The 21,005-nt window shown below is 44.1% G+C and overlaps 1 pseudogene; it reads right to left on the bottom strand.

Annotated features, from left to right (window-relative positions):
* Positions 1-12,741: 12,741 nt before the first annotated feature.
* LOC137254219 (large ribosomal subunit protein mL64-like) lies at positions 12,742-20,995 on the bottom strand (annotated as a pseudogene).
* Between the last annotated feature and the right edge of the window lie 10 nt (positions 20,996-21,005).

Here is a 21,005-nt window from a genome sequence, read left to right as displayed (position 1 = left end):
CGGCTACCTCCCTGAACTCTTCAGTTTTTTCGCCTCGCGAAACCTGGCATTATCACCGACTAAATCTTCCGCGACCTTATTTACAACATGGACGTCCCAAATGTCGACCATTTTGAACATCCACGTCGATGGCACTACGCTACCGACTGTCCTACACCCCAAAATCATGGGTGTGACGTTTGATCAGGATCTACATTTTGGTGAGCACGCAGCCGCAATTGTTCCGAGAATTCAGAGCCGTAACAAAATCCTCAAATGCCTCGCTGGCAGTACTTTGGGAAAAGATAAAGAAACGCTCATGACACATACAAAGCAATTAGCCAGCCGATTACGTGCTACGCGTCACCCATATGGTCGCCAAGCCTAAAAATCACCCACTGGAAGAAACTACAGGCCTGCCAAAATACTGCTCTCAGAATCGCCACGGGCTGTCTTCTTATGTCCCCAGAACACCATCTGAATAATGAGGCGAGAATACTCCCCATCAGGGAGAGAAATGAGATGCTGACCAAACAGTTCCTGTTGAATACCCAGAAATCTGGGCATCCCAACCGACATCTGATTGATGAACCAGCACCGCCTAGGGGCTTAAGGAGTCATCTCCGTAAGCATTTTGAGGAAATACGGCACCTGAGAACCCAGCCGTATGAAGTGAAAAAACACAAGCAGGTCCTTGGTGAACTCCATAAACAGGCGTCGGACCTTTATGCCGGGAATTGCCCGGTGAGTCCACTACTTAACGAAAATTATCCAAAACTCGCGGAAGAGGAACCCATACTTATTGCCACTAACAACTGATGAATACACGACTTTTTTTTTGGGGCATTTATGCTAGGCTTGACTGTAATGTGGGCATTTGATGGCAGAGGTGATTTATTAAGAAAGCTGGCAGCAGCATTGGCGTATGATGTAGCGGAAGAAGATGGCAGAGTGCTAGTAGTTGATAACTCACTGTTAGTGGCAGTCATCGAATTGCTTGAATTTTTCATATTTCTTCTCTGCTTGGAGTTGGCAGTAGACTTTACCTTAGTTGCTGCTGATGTATTTGTAGGAGTATTATCGTTATTAATAGTGAGAGTATTTGACACGAGTGGTTGCGTATTAAATGCAAGTGTAGAAGTAGAAATTGTAGATGCAGTAGAAATGTTATTAGTGACAGACTTTGATGATTGTGTTTGTTCGTTTGTATGTGTATGATTCGTTAGAATAAGTAGATGTAGACGAATAAGAAAATGTAGGCAAGGCACGACCATTGTTGGAAGAAAGACCGTTTGATATTTGCAGAGGATTTGATTGCAAACTGGCGACACATGAGTTGTTGTTGTGTATGATAGGACTAGACGGGGAAGTTGACGCATTGTTTTTGTTGTTGACATTCGGAGAACTTTCACGAACGTTCAGGTTGTTGTTGGATGATTGCAACGAGTTCATTAACAATTCTTTAAGATAATCAAATTGTTTTGAAAAATTAAAAAATTTGTTATCAATAGCACTTGAGATGAGTTCAAAACCAAGTTTTTGAACAGATAGCACAGAGTCAAGTGATTTGCAGAGCTTATCCGGCATACCAACGCACTCCTCACTCAAGTAGAGCAAGTGACGATTAGATTTGATTAATCTCACAACATATTCCGAGATATTTTTGCAACATTAATTAATTTCTACATATCAAAGCTACCTTCGCTACCAGATGGATTTAATATCGTTTCCTACGCCGATGACTGCACAATAATGGTCACAGGCCCAGGCCCACAGATCGATGAACTTTGCAACAAAATAAAAGGCTACCTCCCTGATCTCTCCAGTTTTTTCACCTCGCGAAACCTGACATTATCACCGACTAAATCATCGGCGACCTTATTTACAACATGGACGTCCCAAATGTCGACAATATTTACCATCCACGTCAATGGCACTACGCTACCGAGTGTCTTACACCCCAAAATCTTGGGCGTGGCGTTCGATCAGGATCTACATTTTGGTGAGCTTGCAGCCACAATTTCCAGAGCCGTAAAAAAATCCTCAAATCTCTTGCAGGCAGTACTTGGGGAAAAGGTAAAGAAACGCTCATTACCACTTACAAAGCAATTGGCCAGCCGATTGCATGCTACGCGTCCCCGATATGGTCGCCACGCTTAAAGATTACTCTCTGGAAGGAGCTATAGGCCTGCCAAAATACTGCCCTCAGAACCGCCACGGGTTGTCTTCTTATGTCTCCAGAACACCATCTACATAATGAAGCGAGATTACTCCCCATCAGGGAGAGGAATGAAATGCTAACCAAACAGTTCCTGTTGAATACCCAGAAACCTGGGCATCCCAACAGACATCTGAGTGATGATGATGAAATACGGCACCTGAGGACAAAGCCGTATGAAGCTAAAAAACACAGCAGGCCCTCAGTGAACTCCACAAACAGGTGTCGGACCTCAATGTCAGGAATTACCCGGTGAAACCTGTACTCAAAGAACAATACCTTAAACTTGCAGAAGAGGAACGCACATTGCCTAGGGAAACGCGAGTAACTCTAGCTCAAAAATGTATGCCCTGCCTGCGATGTGTCCCCACATTACACCAACCAGCTCTTCAATTGTAATGTGGAACCAAAGCCTCTAACAGCCCTCTCATTATGGTCCACCCCTGTTGAAACAGCAAGTTTCCTTAGAATCCCGCTAGAGGATATTGATGACAATTTGTGATGTTGTTGTTGTTGTAGCAGTGCTTCGCCCCATCCAATAGGTGTGCCCGATCATTTAGTCGAAACTTCCCAAGTCGACGCTTCCCAAGGCAGTCGGTTCTATGTACCGGAGCGACTCGGGATTTTTCCCGACCAAGGACTGTCATTTCAGTATAACCCCATTTAATTTGTTGCATCCCTCCCACAAATTGTCGTCCTCCCAGCAGTTCCGTGCAGCGAGACTGCTCCATATTCTCTTGTTCCGGGAAGGTATCGAACCCAATCCGGGTCCGTCTCCTGACCCCGGTCCTGAGAAATGGCTTTGCTGCATCTGCCGGGAAAGAATCTTTTTAGGATGGTCATACTCTTGTCAGTGTGTCTCGTGTAAGTGATGGTTGCATCGGACAGGTTGTTCTGGCCTAGATCCCAAAACCAGACGTCCTGGCAACTTATATAAATCTTTTGTGGCTCCTTGGTGTTCACGCCCTAAGGCGTCCCGTAGTCTACGCCTTAGCGCGTAGTAGAGTCGGGAGCAATTTCCAGCATCAGACTATGCCCTCGTCTTCTCCCCCCCCCCCCCTTTTTCCGGCAGCAATTGTGTAGGTCAGAGAAAGAGACTCTTAGTCCCTACCTCCCTTTGCACCGTTTGCCTGTGCTGGCATATATGTTTGCGACATCCGTCGAATGCAGCTCATGCCATGGACGATGCCACTTTTCTAGATGTTCTGGCCTCCGCGACGGCAACCCCCCGACGGGTTTTATTGCGCCATGTTGCCAGGCCACATACCCAAATGCACCGGGTACCCCAATGCTTACCCAAGGACGTCCAGTCCCAGGGCCACAACAGCACTTGCGTCCTAGCCTTCCACAACCCAGGCGTAGTCACCAGTCACTTACTCCCAGAGCGACGACGTCTCTCCCTATGCACTTCAGAATTCTGCAGTTACACTGTAATGGATTAACTGGGAAGATCACGGAGATAGTCGATTTCATGAAGCGGCACAACATCCGCATTGCTGCGATTCAAGAGACTAAACACACAGCAAGATCTGCTCTGGAGACCTGTTCTGGGTATAATGTCCACAGAAAAGATCGCGAGAGCGGAAATGGAGGCGGCCTCGCGTTTATCATACACCACTCTGTGCAATATCACATATTTGATCCCGACATCGGCCGCAGTGACAGTGTCTTAGAATGTCAAGGCTTATCTGTCCAGTCAGGCGATACAACCCTAAAAATAATCATCATCTACATCCCTCCTTCCACCTGTTGCCCCAGTGGATACCGCCCTAATATCAGCGCCTTACTCACTGGCAACAATCGCATTATCTTAGGCGATTTCAATGTTCATCATGATCTATGGCATTGAAACTTGCGGGCGGAAAGTAGGGGTGAGATGTTGGCGGATCAAATAGAAGAAACCTCGTTCTGCACAATAAACGGAGACAACCCCACGCGTATGGTAGGAAGCTGTCACATTTCGCCGGATATATCAATCGTGAGCGCAGAACTCGTAAACTGCGTCAACTGGCAGCCGATTGTAATATTGGCATCCGGCCACCTGCCTATACTTATTTCGCTCGAGCGTACCGCCGACTTCATCGTCACAGAAAAACACACTTTCAGAAACTTTAAAACAGGAAAGTGGGACGAATACAAATCCTCTACAGACAACCGCTTTGCTGCCCTCCTTATCCCGACTGATGCCCGCCAAGATGCTTTCCGCAAGGTCATTGAATCCGCCTTGGCTCGTTTCATTCCCGCAATTGCGAAATTCGGCCCACTTTCCGGTGGAGGCCACAAATTTAGCGAGAACGTGACCTTAGAAGACAGCTCGATCCCGGCGAGCCCCAAAGAAGGGATATAAACCAACGCATCAGATTGCTTGTGAATGAACACAAGCGGGCAAAATGGGAGGAGCACCTGAGTGTTTGTAACCTCTCTGCCAGTATAGGTAAACTTTGGTCCACCGTAAAGTTCCTATCGAATCCGTCTAGGCACAATGCCAAAGTTTCCATCGCCATTGGCGATAAAGTGCTGTAGGATGCGAAAAAATGCGCGAGCGCTTTCTGCCGACAATATATAATGCATTCTACGGTCGACAAAGATAGACGGAGGGCCAACAGACACGCACATAAACATAAATTCAGCGCGTAACCAATTGCCATCACCGCTAAAGAGGTTGAGGATGCCATCGGTCATACTAAACCATCCAAAGCGGTGGGCCCAGACGGCATAGCCATACCGATGCTTAAAAGCCTAGGGAAAGAGGGTTTCAAATATTTAGCACATGTCTTCAACCTATCTCTTTCCACCTTTGCCATTCGCAAAAAAATGGAAAATGGCCAAGGTGCTCCCGCTACTAAAGCCTGGGAAACCAGCTAACATAGGAGAGTCATATCGACCGATATCTCTCTTATCGCCAGTTGCCAAGACGCGTGAAGCCATTTTGCTCCCCTACTTCAAAGCAAATTTGTAGGTAGCCTGTCATCAGCATGGCTTCAGAAAACTCCATAGCAGCACCACCGCGCTAAATGCCATTAGCACCCAGATAAATTGCGGTCTAAATCAAATCCCCCACCATAAAACTGTACTCGTTGAGCTAGACCTATCAAAAGCTTTTGATACTGTCAACCATGGTACGTTACTGCAAGACCTGGAAGGGTCTACTCTTCCCCCATGTCTTAAGAAGTGGGCCTCAAATTATCTGGGTGGTCGGCAGGCATCGCTCCAATTTAGAAACGAAACATCAAAGCCAAGAAGAATTAAACCAGGGGTTCCAAAGTGTGGTGTCCTATCCCCGCTTTTGTTTAATTTCTACATATATAAGCTACTTTTCCCACCAGAAGGAGTTACTATCGTTTCCTACGCCGATGAGTGCACAATAATGGCCACAGGCCCAGGCCCACAGATCGATGAGCTTTGCAACAGAACAAACAACTACTATCTCCAGTTTTTTCGCCTCGCGAAATCTGGCATTATCACAGACTAAATCCTCCGCGACCTTATTTACAACTTGGACGTACCAAATGTCGACCATTTTGAACATCCACACCGATGGCACTACGCAACCGTCTTTCCTTCACCCCAAAATATTGGGTGTGTCGTTAGATCAGGATCTACATTTTGGTGAGCATGCAGCCGCAATTGTACCGAAAATCCAGAGCCGTAATAAAATAACCAAATCCCTTGCTGCAGTACTTGGGGAAAAACAAAGAAACGCTCATTACCACATAGACAGATAATTAATTGAGGATCGCACGGCGACCATTGGCCTATTGTGCCCTCAGCTGCTTCACAACACCTCATCCAAGCCTCATTACCACATACAAAGCAATTGGACAGCCGCGTCCCTTATATGGTCGCCAAGCCTAAAAGCTACCCACTGGAAGAAGCTACGGGCCTGCCAAAATACTGCTCTCAGAACCGCCACGGGCTGTCTTCTTATGTCCCTAGAACACCATCTACATAATTAGGAGAGTTTACCCCCAATCAGGGAGAGAAATGAGATGCTAACCAAACAGTTCCTGTTGAATACCCAGAGACCTGGTCATCTCAACAGACAGCTGATTGATGAGCCAACACCGCCTAGGGCTTAAGGAGTCATCTCCGTAAGCACTTTGAGGAAATACGGCAGCTGACAACTCAGCCGTATGAAGCAAAAAACACAAGCAGGTCCTCAATGAACTCCACAAACAGGCGTCGGACCTTTATGCCAGGAATTGCCCGGTGAATCCAGTACTCAAAGAACAGTACGCGCCTCTTACGACAGGCATACCTACCCCGGGTATATTCTGATCCCCTAACCTGCTGACAATTTGTGATCGGTCGCATCTATTAGGTGAGGCGAAGCACTGCTACAATAACAACAACAACAACATGATTTAGTCGATGATGTCAGGTTTCACGAGGTGAAAAAACTGGAGAGCTCCCTGAGCCATTTATTTTGTTGCAAAGCTCATCGAAATGTGGGCCTGGGGCCATTATTGTGCAATCATCGATGTAGGAAACGATAGAACTCCTTCTGGTAGCGAAGGTAGCTTTGATATGTAGAAGTTAAACAAAAGTGGGGAAAGGACACCACCCTGTGGCACCCCCTGTTTAATTCTTCTTGGTTTTGATGTTGCGTTTCTAAATTGCACCGATGCCTGCCAGCCACCCAGATAATTTGCGGTCGGCCTTTTAAGACTTGGGGGAAGGGTAGACCCTTCCAGGTCTTGCAGTAACGTGCCATGGTTGACCGTATCAAAAGCTTTTGATAGGTCTAGCGCAACGAGTACTGTCCTATGGTGGGGGTCTTGATTTAAACCGCAATTTATCTGGGGGGCAATGGCATTTAGCGCGGTGATTGTACTATAAATTTTTCTAAAACTATGCTGACGACAGGCTAGTTGCAAATTTGCTTTGAAATAAGGTAGCAAAATAGCTTCAAGTGTCTTGGCTACTGCCGATAGGATAGATATCGCTCGATATGACTCTCCTATGTTAGCTGGTTTCGTAGGCTTTAGTAGCGTGGCCACCTTGGCCATATTCCATTTTTCGGGAATGACAAAGGTGGAAAGAGACAGGTTGAAGAGACAGGTACCGTATCGGATTTTAAGATATTGACGATCATAGCTGATGTTGGAAGTTGTAGTCGCAGGTGTATATCGGTAAAGTTTGTTTGCGAGTGAGCAGTGGTTCAAATAGCTCACTTTTGCATAGCTCAATAAATGCATCATAATCGCATACAAAAATGATTCAAAAATCTCAACCAAAACGATTGAAATACATATGTTCACGAATATGATCAGAAAATTAATGTGAAAACCAGTCAAATATTACTCTAAAACAATTAAAGCTAAATTTTAGAATATCAAATGTGAACAAAACGTTTCGAAATAGGAATCATAATGATTATTCCAGAATAATAAGATTTAGAGCACATTTTTCTCCCGACGATTTTCGAACAGAAAATGCTTTCAAATTTGAACGTATTTAATCATCTTATGGTATATTTAAATATTTTTGGATCAAAATTTTCAAAAAATGCTTCCTGGGCACCCTCCCGTAAGCTCTAGAGCTTTGAAAAATGTGAATGTGTTCCTACTTGTATATGTGTTGTTCTTTTTGCTATAGAGCTTGTAATAACTCACCTGTTATGCTATGCGTACACAATAATGAGTCACACAAATACGTTAATAAAGTATATTTAATTATAGTTGAAAGTTGCACAAATATTATGTGCTCGAAGCCAATGAGTTCACAACCATACACCCGTAATACATATATTCAACTAACTAGGTAACTAACAACTACTCGCTGGTCTTCATCAAACGTCATCCACTGTCATGAGTGCACGCACACACACATACAGGTCTATACATTTCTCCCTTATTTTTGAGTCTCCTTTCCAGCTATGAATTTGAGGCAGTGGGAATTGTTGATGATGAAACTGTTACAGCCTTATGCGGTAGGTGTTGCTGACGACGCCTCGCCATGTCACTTGCGACCTTCGTTGGTACTGTTGTCGTGGTAGCAGACGGTGTAGCTAATTCTGCGGCGTTTTGGTGTTCTCCTGAAACAGAAGGATTACCGTTTTTGGTAACTGGCAGTCTTTTGACATGGGTTATGTTTCTTCTCAACGACTTCCCATTCGCCGCTATCGTCACCTCGTTTCCATTTACTTCCTTTACTACATACTCCGTTGGATCGAACGTTGGTGTGAGTTTGTGTGGGAATATAACATTTCGTAAAACCACTTTATCTCCCACTTCAATATCAGGTTCTTTCGTTCCGCGCTTCGTATCTGCCTTCTCTTTCCCCTTCCACTTGTTGATCATGTCTAAATCTCTGGCCGCTGAATCCAGCATATCGCCTGTCAAGTCTTGTATCCCCGGGATCTTATCTCTGATAACGCGACTGAACATAAGTTCAAATGGTGATGTCCCAGTTGTACCATGAGGGGTAACATTGTACATAAGCGTAAAGTCCTGAATTTCCCTCTTGTAGTCTCTTTTGTTGTTGCGTGCTATTACTAAACGTTTTACTAACGAGCGGTTAATATTCTCGACCTCTCCATTAGCCTGCGGCCAGTATGGGGGGTTGTGATTAGTTCCATGTTATGGGTTTGACAGAAACTCTTAAACTCCGCACTCACAAACTGCCGGCCGTTGTCCGCTCTTAATGAATTTGGTATCCCCAACCGACTAAAAATTTCTCGCAAAATGGAAATTATGACTTCAGATGTAATTCTTTTAGTGAACTTGACTTCTTGATATCGGGAATAATAGTCGATCAATGCCAAAACGTGTCCATCATTTGGGAGTGGACCGAGAAGATCAGTGGCCACGCATTGCCATGGTCCATTCGGAAACGAGTGCCTTTGCATTGGTGCTGGTTTATTTGGCTGACAAACTAGTAAGCAATTTACGCATCTTTTCACAAATGATTCCGCATCTCTGTCTATTAATGGCCACCACACTTTGGACCGTAATCTCCGCTTCATGGCCGATTCCACCGGATATCCTTCATGGGCCAGCTGTAGCGTTTTCTCTCTTAAAGTTTTTGGTATAACGATTCGAGTGCCTCGAAGTAAGATGTCGCCTACCGCCGACAATTCGTACCGGAATGGATAAAATGTGCTAGTTTTGTTCGTCTCCCACAAGTCATTTTTCACGTATGATACAGCGTCTACCAATTCCTGATCCTTGGTACTTTCCTTCGCAACCTCGCATATTCCCATAGCTGAAGGTATGGAGCTCTCGACAATGTGAAAAATGTTATTGTTTTGGTCGTTGTCAAAGGTGTTTGCATTCACGATTTTGCAGAGCCTTGACACGGAGTCCGCAATATTCTCTTTGCCTGGCCGATATGTGACCTTAAATTTGAAAGGCTGTAACCTAAGGAGCTACCTTTCTATCCTAGCAGGTGGTTTCGACGTCGGCTTGAAGATTGCCTCTAGTGGCTTATGGTCAGTGACTAGCTCGAATTCTAACCCATCAGGTAATAGTAATACCTCTCGACTGCCCAAACCAGTGCCAGAATCTCTTTTTCCGTTTGAGAGTATCGCTTCTCTGTGTCTGAAAGACTTTTACTTGCGAATGATATGACTTGGGCCTCGCCAGCGAGATCGGTTTGCAACAATACCGTACCTAGCGCAACTGGACTAGCGTCCGCTATGACCCGCGTTTTTTTGTTAGGGTCAAAATATGCCAACTTAGGTATCTCAGAGAGAGCGAGTTTTAGTTTGTTGAACGCATCTTTTTGGGGTTCATCCCAAGTGAACATGCAATTTAGCTTCAGTAAACATCTTAATGATTCAGTCGTGCTAGCGAGATCGGGGATGAATTTGCCTACGTACGTTACCAACCCTAAGAAGCTTCTCAGCTCTTCCTTTGATTGTGGAGCCCGAAAATCCCTGATCGTCTGGACTTTACTAGGATCTGGTGCGATGCCCTCATCGGATAGCAAATGGCCAAGAAACTTGAGTTGCCTTACCTTCCACACACATTTCGCTTCATTCAGTAGGAGATTGTTGTTTTTGAATATGTCTACCACTTTTTTGACAGCTTCATCGTGTTCTTGCTCTGTTCTTCCGAATATGATGATATAATCTATGTAATTTAGTGCGTTTTTGCACGAGCATAAAAGCGTTTCTATCACGCGTTGAAATACTTCAGGAGCTGAGTTTATTTCAAACATCAGCCTCTTGTACTGAAAGACGCCCTTGTGTGAGATAAACGTAGTGATGTGGCGGCTGGACTCGTCCAACGCTAACTGGTGGTATGCCTATTTCAGGTCAATTCTTGAAAAGAATTTGGCCCCTCTTAGTTTGTGGGGAGTGGATAATTCTCGCCTAATACGGCTTGATTTGCCCTGCGCATATCGATGCACAGTCTCATTTCGCCCCCTTCTTTGACGACAATCACTATTAGTGAAATCTACGACTTGGGTCCCGACACCGGCTCGATTATATCTAGTGCAAGCATTTGGTCTATTTTATCTTCGACCCTCTTCTCCAAAGCCACAGGGACTCGTCGCATTGCCTGTTGTACCGGCTTAACATCTGGATTTATTGATAATTTAATTTTCACCCCCAGCATTTTTGGGAAAGGTTCTACTCTATCTACACGATTTACGTTTGTTCCCAGCCTCAGTACTCCTAGCTTCGTTGCCGTTTCGCACCTTAATAGTGACTGACATCCATTTTCGATCACATAGAAGGTAGCAATTCTTTCTACATTACGTATTCCTATCGGTGCTTCAAATACTCGCAGGACATTAAGTGTTTGATTCGACGCATAAGCTTTAAAATGAGTGGACGAGTCTTTTCGGTCATTCCATAGAACTGCTGCATTGTTCTTTAACAATTTAAAATCATTTTCACTAACCAAGTTGAATCGCGTACCAGAGTCAATAATCATTGGTATGCCACAACCCCCAATGTCACATCTCAGGTTTTCATCATCAGACGCGTCATTTGTAATCTTGAAGCAATTCAGCTCTCGAACTTCTTCTTCCGGTTCGCTTTCGTCCTCTACATTACGCACCTTAAACGACCCTGATGACCGCTTTTTGGATGAACTATGTCCATTGCTGTTGTGTTTGCGCTTTTTGGTTTTGCATTTTCTTGCGAAATGTCCCACCAGACCACATTTGTTGCATTTTAGGAATCTCGCTGGTCATTTCAAGTCCTTATTCCCGTGACCTTTTTGACCGCATCTCATACACTCATATGTCTCCCTCCGGATGTTTTGGCTGAAATTCTGTTGACTTTTTCTTCGCTTGATTTTGTGAACATGGACCATGATTGTTTACTGATTTTCTCGTAAATTTGACAGGACTCGATTATTTCATTCAGACTCTGTTCCTTTTCGAGCAGTTTCCTTTTAAGGTCAACAGGGGCCCAAGAGTCAATAATTTTATCTTTCACGCAACTTTCGACAATTTCCGACACAGTTTTCCCAAACTCGCACTTAGACACTTGATTTCTAAGACGCAACAAGTATTTATTAAAATTCTCGTCCTCACTAGGGGGCAGATTACGGAACAGGTGCCTCTCAAAAGTCGAGGTACGCTTTGGTGAAAAATATTCATTCAGCTTATCTACCAGTACTTTGAAAACATTTGTCTTCCCATCGGATTTAACCAAAGCACCCGGAATATTAAATACCACTTCCTGTAGCTGTGGACCACCCAAATGTAACAATTTGTAATAATTGTAATAATTTGTTCTTTTTCTTTATTTTATCATTTATATATTCTGCCTGAAGATATAAAGAGAAGGACCTATGCCACTTTTCCCATTCTGATCGTATCAGCGCTCTATCAATATTATCGCACAGAAACGGGCGAATTTCTGTCATTTTGTACAATTAAATGTATTGCTTCAAATATACCTGAAATCAAATAATTAAGTTACACTTTTATATGCCTAACTAAATGCGCAAATTTTCTACCTATGGGTTTCCTTGGTTCGTTTGTAACCACTGCAGTGTATTTAACGCCTGCACCACTGACAAAATCAATTCGTCATCTCCGATTCGTGTCTGCTCTAGACAAAATTTAATTCGTCACTTGCAGTCTGAAATCAGGTAATTAGATCTGCTTTGATTATTTCTGATATGCACAATTGAATGTGCTAATTCAGGTTTATTTACTCTACCTTCGATTTGTTTCTTTCGGTTATCGTATCTATTTATCAATAGCACAATTTAATGTGTCTCAGTTTTAGCGAAATATCTGTAACGAAACATTTTCTCGTTATCAATACTGCAAATTCAGCGAGTACGTATTCGTCTGAACAGAATCCACAAAAGAAAATGGCCGACACTGCCGCCACTTCCAATTTTGAAAAACTAATTTTTATTTTCGATCTTTCGATCCCATCCTCGTCGCCACTGTAATAACTCACCTGTTGTGCTATGCGTACACAATAATGAGTCACACAAATACGTTAATAAAGTATATTTAATTATAGTTGAATGTTGCACAAATATTATGGGCTCGTAGCCAATGAGTTCACAACCATACCGTAATTCATATATTCAACTAACTAGGTAACTAACAACTACTCGCTGGTCTTCGTCAAACGTCATCCACTGTCATGAGTGCACGCACACACACATACAGGTCTATACAGAGCTGACTGCCAACTTTGTCAACATTTTATCTTGCTGGGCCCTATGTTTAGCCTCCTTTTGTTTTTTTTCCTCACGTTCTTTTTGTTCCAGCATTTCTTTGAAGCTGTCATCCTTAGGGTCTACTTTGAAACCGAAGTGCCTTTGTACTTCTTTTATTAACCTTTGATTTTCCTGTTTTATAGCTAATACTTCAGCTTCCTTTTTGAAGATCCTATTTTGCATTTCTACTTTCCACTGTTCAAGTTTTATCAATTTGGTAGCAATTTCGGTCTCCCTCCGCTCAATTAATTCCTTACGATATTATTCAATGGCCTTGGCATTTATTATTAATTGGTCAAAAGAACAGGGTTCCTTTGCCAGAACTCACTGTATCTTTTCGACGCATATTGAAACAGATATTGGGACATATTCCTGTCAGCAACCCATAACGTCCAAAAACTTTCTTTTATATTTTTCAGTTAAATGAATCCACGAACACGGACATTATACGGCAATATTTCCAACAGAACATTTCTATTTTGCTGCAATAATTTGGCCATATCATGTTTGTTGAATCCTCTTTCCTTAGAAGAGTAGTTGTGGACTTGTAGTTGAGTGCATGTGTTTGAACACTATTTTTCCCGTTTTTGGCAAGCACGTTCATTTTATAAATATTTGTTAACCACATATTAACGCCAAATATGCAATATTATTATTGTAGATGTATGAATGTCGAGATGGTCTTTATGGCAGCATCACATTAGCATTTTTGTGATATAGGTACAATCAATTTACAGGTCATGATACAAAAAACGGAGGTAATTCCATTTAGTGTGACCAAAGAGGATAGATACAATAAGAGCCGTAACTCATTATTTTGTGGCGAGTATTTCGCTGGAAATTGAAAAAAATTGATGCCGAATGTTTTCTGAGAGGGACATATTTAATTGTCTCGCATTTATCCATGCCGCGTAGGCCCTTGTGCAACTGTGATTTTTGGAAAGAGAATTAAATAGTTTAATTAAATACAGTCCAAAAAATAAACAAAAATATCCCACGAAAATGTATAGAAGAAATTTATAAACATCTCGCCCAAAAAAAAAAATAACCGACTACCTCTCAGTATACATCGAGTAAATGCCAAAAAAATAACGAGTGACGGCTCTTATTGTATTTATCCTCTTTGGTGTGACGTTAGCCACTTGACTTTTGCGGGGAAAATGACAATTTCACCAAAAACAAGCTACCAGATTGAAAAATGTTACGATTTTTTCTAATTTTGATGGATTTCATATTAAATGGAAATATTTTAATACGAAACATCAGCCTAGAAAAGAAGGTTTTTATAAGTTTTTCGAGCTGCAGAAAGTTGTTTTGGTGGAAGAAATATGGATGGAAGTATGCAAAGCAAGTGAATATATCCTTCTTAAGTGTCCGTTCGTTTGCTCAGAGCATTTTGACAAAACATACACGTTTGTCAATTGCTTGCTCAAAGGAATTTCTTGATAAATTGGCTACAATTCCACACACCCGGACTTGGCATGGCGTAGCCCAGGGTTATTTTTTATAAGCGGGCCCGAAGGCCGCCTATGCAGAAAGGTGTTCTACGCAGAATTACTGTGCATGGCGCAGCCGGTGTTGGATCGGCTAACATAACAATAAACATAAGAGTTATAAGGTAATATCAGCTCGTTCACGAATGCAAAAAAGAGCTTTTTCAAATTTTTGGTAAATAAACACTAGAAAAGTTAAGGATATATATACATCAGATGAAACGTATTTTTATAGGTTATTTTTCGATTTTTTAATTTTTGAAATTCATCCACTAGTTTCGGAGATATTTTGATTTGAAAAATTCATAATTTCGCCTTTTGACATGGAATTACCCCCAAACCTTTCATTTGCACCAAAAAAGAAATATACCATTGGAATCAGCACAAAAATCTCTATAAAGTCCGATTTTTTTTTTTTTTTTTGACAAATGTATGTATTCTGCACTTGTTACTAATTTTTTTATTTATTGTATAATTCAAGCGTTGCGCCTTAGGAGGGAATTTTTAAACCATTTTTTAGGATATCCTGTAGCTCTTCAAGTTAGCCACTATTTATGAGAGCGTTTTTGCCCGTTGTACCAGGGGTCACCTTGAGGCAGCCCCATCTATACACATTCTGTGCCCTTTTAGCATTGACATAGATGTGCAGACTTTGTAGGTACACTTTTTCTCAACATGACTTGAGAAATATTCACTGTGGGGTATTATAATAGGGCCATGCTAGAACAACAGGATTTTTCGTGTATTTTTTTCTGTCTAGAGGTCAAGCTGCCATAGATATATGAGTCATTAACCAATGTATGAGTCATTATCCACTATTTTTCAATAAAATTGCATGTTTACTGTATTCTCAATCGATATATATGCATATAATTCGTGCTAAAGCATATTATTATTGCCTCAGATTACCATTTTTCGCTTCCCAAGGCCGTCGGTTCTATATACCGGAGCGACTCGGGATTTTCCCCGAACAAGGACTGCCATTTCAGTGTAACCCCGTTTAATTTGTTGCGTCCCTCCCACAAATTGTCATCCTCCCAGCAGCTCCTTGCAGCGGGACCGCTCCATATTCTCTTGCTCCGGGAAGATATCGAACCCAATCCGGGTCCGTCTCCTGACCCCTCTGCCGGAACATAATCTTTTTAGAACGGTCATAATCTTTCCAGTGTGTCTCGTGTAAGGGATGGTTGCATCGGACAGGTTATTCTGGGCTAGACCCCAAAACCAGACGTCCACGTAACTTCTATAAATCTTTTGTGGCTCCTTGCTGTTCACGTCCTAGGACGTCCCGTAGTCTGCGCCTTTGCGCTCCCGCTACCCTCCAGCAGCCCCGCTGCTCAGCAAGCCACAACAAGTACCCGCTGTTGCTCGCGCCCTCCGGCGCCACCAACTCATACGGCTGCTCTCACTCATACCTGCAATATCCGTAGTAGAGTCGCGAGCAATTCCGAGCATCAGCCCCTGCCCCCGTCTTCTTCCACTCTCTTCCGGCAGCATTTGTGTAGGTCAGGGAAACAGACTCTTAGTTCCTACCGGGAGGTTGCACCGTTTGCCAGCACAGAATATATACCTTTGCGACATCCGCACAATGCAGCTTCTGCCATGGACGGAGCCACATTCCTAGATGTTCTGGTCACCGCGGCGGCAACCCCCCGACTGGTTTCATTGCGGCATGTTGCCAGGCCGCATACCCAAATACACCAGGTTCCCCAATGCCCACCCAAGGACGTCTAGTCCCAGGCCTCAACAGCAATCGCGCTCTGGCCTTCCACAACCCAGGCGTAGTCACCCGTCACTTATTCCCAGAGTGACGACGTCTCCCCCTGTAATGGATTAACTGGGAAGATCACGGAGATAGTCGACTTCATGAAGCGGCACAACATCCGCATTGCTGCGATTCAAGAGACTAAACTCACAGCAAGATCTGCATTGCAGACCTTTTCTGGGTATAATGTCCACAGAAAAGATTGCGAGAGCGGAAATGGAGGCGGCCTCGCATTTATCATACACCACACTGTGCAATATCATATATTTGATCCCGACATCGACCGCAGGGACAGTGTCTTAGAACGTCAAGGATTATCTGTCCGGTCGGGCGATGCACATTTAGAAATCATCAACATCTACATCCCTCCTGTCACCTGTTGCCCCGGTGGATACCGCCCTAATATCAGCGGCGTACTCATTGGAAACAATCACATTATCTTTGGCGATTTCAATGCCCATCACGATCTATGGCATTCAAACTTGCGGGTGGACAGTAGGGGTGAGATGTTAGCGGATCAAATAGAAGAAACGACGTTCTGCACTATAAACGGAGACGCCCCCCACGTATGGTAGGAAGCTGTCACAGTTCGCCGGATATTTCAATCGTGAGCGCAGAGCTCATAAACTGCGTCAACTGGCAGCCAATGGTAACATTGGCATCCGACCACCTGCCAATACTTATTTCGCTCGAGCGTCCCGCCGACTTCATCTTAGCAGAAAAACGCACTTTCATTAACTTTAAAAAAGGAAAGTGGGACGAATACAAATACTTTACAGACAACCGCTTTCCTGCCCTACCTATCCCAACTGATGCCCGCCAAGTGGAGCGTGCTTTACGCAAGGTTATTGAATCCGCTTCGCCTCGTTTCATTCCCGCCGGTAGAATTCCCGAAATTCGGCCCACTTCCCGGCAGAGGCCGCAAGTTTAGCGAGAGAACGTGACCTTATAAGACAGCTCTATCCCGGCGACCCCCAAATAAGGGATATAACCCAACGCAGCAGATTGCTTGTGGATGAACACAAACACACGAAATGGGAGGAGCACCTAAGCGGTTGTAACCTTTCTTCCGCTGTAGGTAAACTTTGGTTCACTGTAAAGTCGCTATCGAATCCGTCTAGGCACAATGGCAAAGTTCCCATCGCCTTTGGCGACAAAGTGCTCTCGGATGCGAAAAAATGCGCAAGCGCTTTCTGCCGACAATACATAATGCATTCTACGGTCGACAAAAATAGACGGAGAGCCAACAGACACGCACGTAAACATAAGTCCAGCACGTCACCAATTACCATCACCGCCAAGGAGGTTGAGGATGCCATCGGTCATGCTAAACCATCCATAGCAGTGGGCCCAGAAGGCATAGCCATGCCGATGCTTAAAAGCCTAGGAAAAGAGGGTTTCAAATATTTAGCACATGTCTTCAACCTGTCTCTTTCCACCTTTGTCATACCCGAAAAATGGAAAATGGCCAAGGTGGTCCCGCTACTAAAGCCTGGGAAACCAGCCAACATAGGAGAGTCATATCGCCCGATATCTCTCCTATCGCCAGTAGCCAAGACGCTTGAAGCCATTTTGCTCCCCCACTTCAAAGCAAATTTGCAGATAGCCTGTCATCAGCATGGCTTTAGAAAACTCCATAGCACCACCACCGCGCTAAATGCCATTAGCACCCAGATAAATTGTGGTTTAAATCAGAAGCCCCACCATAGAATAGTACTCGTAGCGCTAGACCTACCAAAAGCTTTTGATACGGTCAACCATGGCACGTTACTGCAAGACTTGGAAGGGTCTACCCTTCCCCATGTCTTAAAAGGTGGACCGTAAATTATCTGGGTGTTCGGCAGGCATCGGTGCAATTCAGAAACGAAATATCAAAGCCAAGAAGGATTAAACAAGGGTGGTGTCCTATCCCCACTTTTGTTTAATTTTTACATATCAAAACTACCTTCGCCACCAGAAGGAGTTACTATCGTTTCTTACGCCGATGACTGCACAAAAATGGCCATAGGCCCGGGCCCAAAGATCGATGAGCTTTGCAACAGAATCAACGGCTACCTCCCTGATCTCACCAGTTTTTTGCCTCACGAAACCTGGCATTCTCATGACTAAATCATCCGCGACCCTATTTACAACTTGGACGTCCCAAATGTCGACCATTTTGAACATCCACGTCGATCGCACTACGCTACCGACTGTCCTACACCCCAAAATCTTGGGTGTGATGTTTGATCAGGATCTACATTTTGGTGAGCACGCAGCCGCAATTGTTCCGAAAATCCAGAGCTGTAACAAAATCCATAAATCCCTTGCTGGCAGTACCTGGGGAAAAGATAAAGAAGGCAATTGGCCAGCCGATTGCATGCTACGCGTCCCCGATATGGTCGCCACGCTTAAAGATTACTCTCTGGAAGGAGCTATAGGCCTGCCAAAAAAAATACTACCCCCAGAACCGCCACGGGTTGTCTTCTTATGACCCCATCAGGGAGAGGAATGAAATGCTAACCAAACAGTTCCTGTTGAATACCCAGAAACCTGGGCATCTCAACAGACATCTGAGTGATGATGATGAAATACGGCACCTGAGAAAAAAGCCGTATGAAGCTAAAAAACACAGCAGGTCCTCAGTGAACTCCACAAACAGGCGTCGGGCCTCTATGTCAGGAATTACCCGGTGAATCCTGTACTCAAATAACAGTACCCTAAACTTGCAGAAGAGGAACGCACATTGCCTAGGGAAACGCGAGTCACTCTAGCTCAACTACGACCTGGATACTGTAACAAGTTAAACTCTTACCTAGCCAGAATCAAACCCGACATTCAAAATGTATGCCATGCTTGCGATGTGTCTCACATGACGTCCACCCCTGTTGAAACAGCAAGTTTCCTTGGACTCCCGCTAGAGGATATTAATGACAATTTGTGATGTTGTTGTTGTTGTAGCAGTGCTTCGCCCCATCTAATAGGTGTGACCGATCATTTAGTCGAAACTTCCCAATTCGACGCTTCCCAAGGCAGTCGGTTCTATGTACCGGAGCGACTCGGCCGATCAAGGACTGTCATTTCAGTATAACCCCATTTAATTTGTTGCATCCCTCCCACAAATTGTCATCCTCCCAGCAGTTCCTTGCAGCGGGACTGCTCCATATTCTCTTGCTCCGGGAAGGTAACGAACCCAATCCGGGTACGTCTCCTGACCCTGGTCCTGAGAAATGGTTTTGCTGCATCTGCCGGGAAAGAATCTTTTTAGGACGGTCATACTCTTGTCAGTGTGTCTCGTGTAAGGCATGGTTGCATCGGACAGGCTGTTCTGGGCTAGATCCCAAAACCAGACGTCCACGTAACTTCTATAAATCTTTTGTAGCTCCTTGCTGTTCACGCCCTAGGGCGTCCCGTAGTCTACGCCTTAGCGCTCCCACTACCTTCCAGCAGCCCCACTGTTCAGCAAGCCACAACAAGTACCCGCGGCTGCTCGCGCCTCACGGCGCCACCAACTCATACGGCTGCTCCCACTCATACCTACAGCCTGCGTAGTAGAATCGGGAGCAATGCCGAGCATCAGCCCCTGCCCCCGTCTTCTCCCCCCCCCCCCCCTGTTTTCCGGCAGAAATTGTGTAGGTCAGGGAAACAGACTCTTAGTCCCTACCGGGAGGTTGCACGGTTTGCCTTTGCTGGCATATATGTTTGCGACATCTGTTCAATGCAGCTCCTTCCTAGATGTTCTGGCCTCCGCGACGGCAACCCCCCGACGGGTTTCATTGCGCCATGTTGCCAGGCCGCATACCCAAATACACCGGGTACTTCAATGCTTACCCAAGGACGTCCAGTCCCAGGGCCACAACTGCAGTTGCGTCCTAGCCTTACACAAATACACCGTGTACCCCAATGCTTACCCAAGGACGTCCAGTCCCAGGGCCACAACAGCAGTTGCGTCCTAGCCTTCCACAACCCAGGCGTAGTCACCAGTCACTTACTCCCAGAGTGACGACGTCTCCCCCTATATGTTGTAGATTAAATAGGCTACACGTGTTGGATTCTTATGATTACCTCTTTATTCCATGAGATGTACAAGTGGAAAAGGAAGTTATGGTTTTACATCTATAACTATATCTATAATACCAGAGATGAGTACAAATATAAATATATCGATGAAATACATAGAGCTGCCATCTATTATTAATTACAGCTGTCACATCTTCCCTCTTAAATAACTTAAATTAAATTGGTCGTTTTACAATTTCGTTATGGTCTTAAGTTTGATTTGTTACTCGACATAGTTATCTAGATATTCAGGTTTTCTTATCTCTCTACCCGAACGGGTGCGCATGTATTGTTCAGGATTCCCTCCGTGCGTTACGTTTGTGTTAGGGATAAGATAGCTATGTTCAGTATCTGTGTCTATGGGATCGTTAGCATCATGTTGCGTCCTATCGCTATCGTGATCATAGGTGTTATCCTTTTGATCTACATTTTGCTCATTGCTTTCGCTTTTGTTCATACCAATTGGACCATATAGGTGTCTACGATTTCTTTCTATCTTTTTTCCATTTGCCTATGTTACTTCATATGATCGGGGTCTGTTACAAATCTTGCTTATTCTACCTGGAACTAATGGTTTATTCAATTCTTTTCTTACGTGAACTTTATCATTTATTTTTAATGGTCTATGATCACGTGCACCCCTATCATATTGCTCTTTTTGCCTTAGTTGTATTTTAATCAATTTCTCTCTTGTTTCCCTATTCTCACTTTCTCTTTCAAGACTTCTGTTATTTGGTAGGATTCCTCTAATCTTCCTGCCGAACATGATCTCATTCGGAGATTTTACGCCCTTGCCTATCGGTGTGTTCCTGTATTCTAACATTGCCAGATTCGGATCCTTGCTTGGATCTTCATCCATTTTCTTAAAC

Source organism: Eurosta solidaginis, chromosome 5 (assembly GCF_040869045.1).
Source record: "Eurosta solidaginis isolate ZX-2024a chromosome 5, ASM4086904v1, whole genome shotgun sequence".
In the NCBI taxonomy this organism is placed as follows: domain Eukaryota; kingdom Metazoa; phylum Arthropoda; class Insecta; order Diptera; family Tephritidae; genus Eurosta; species Eurosta solidaginis.
The sequence above is the reverse complement of the archived record's forward strand: the minus strand, read 5'-3'. Positions and strand labels throughout refer to the sequence as shown.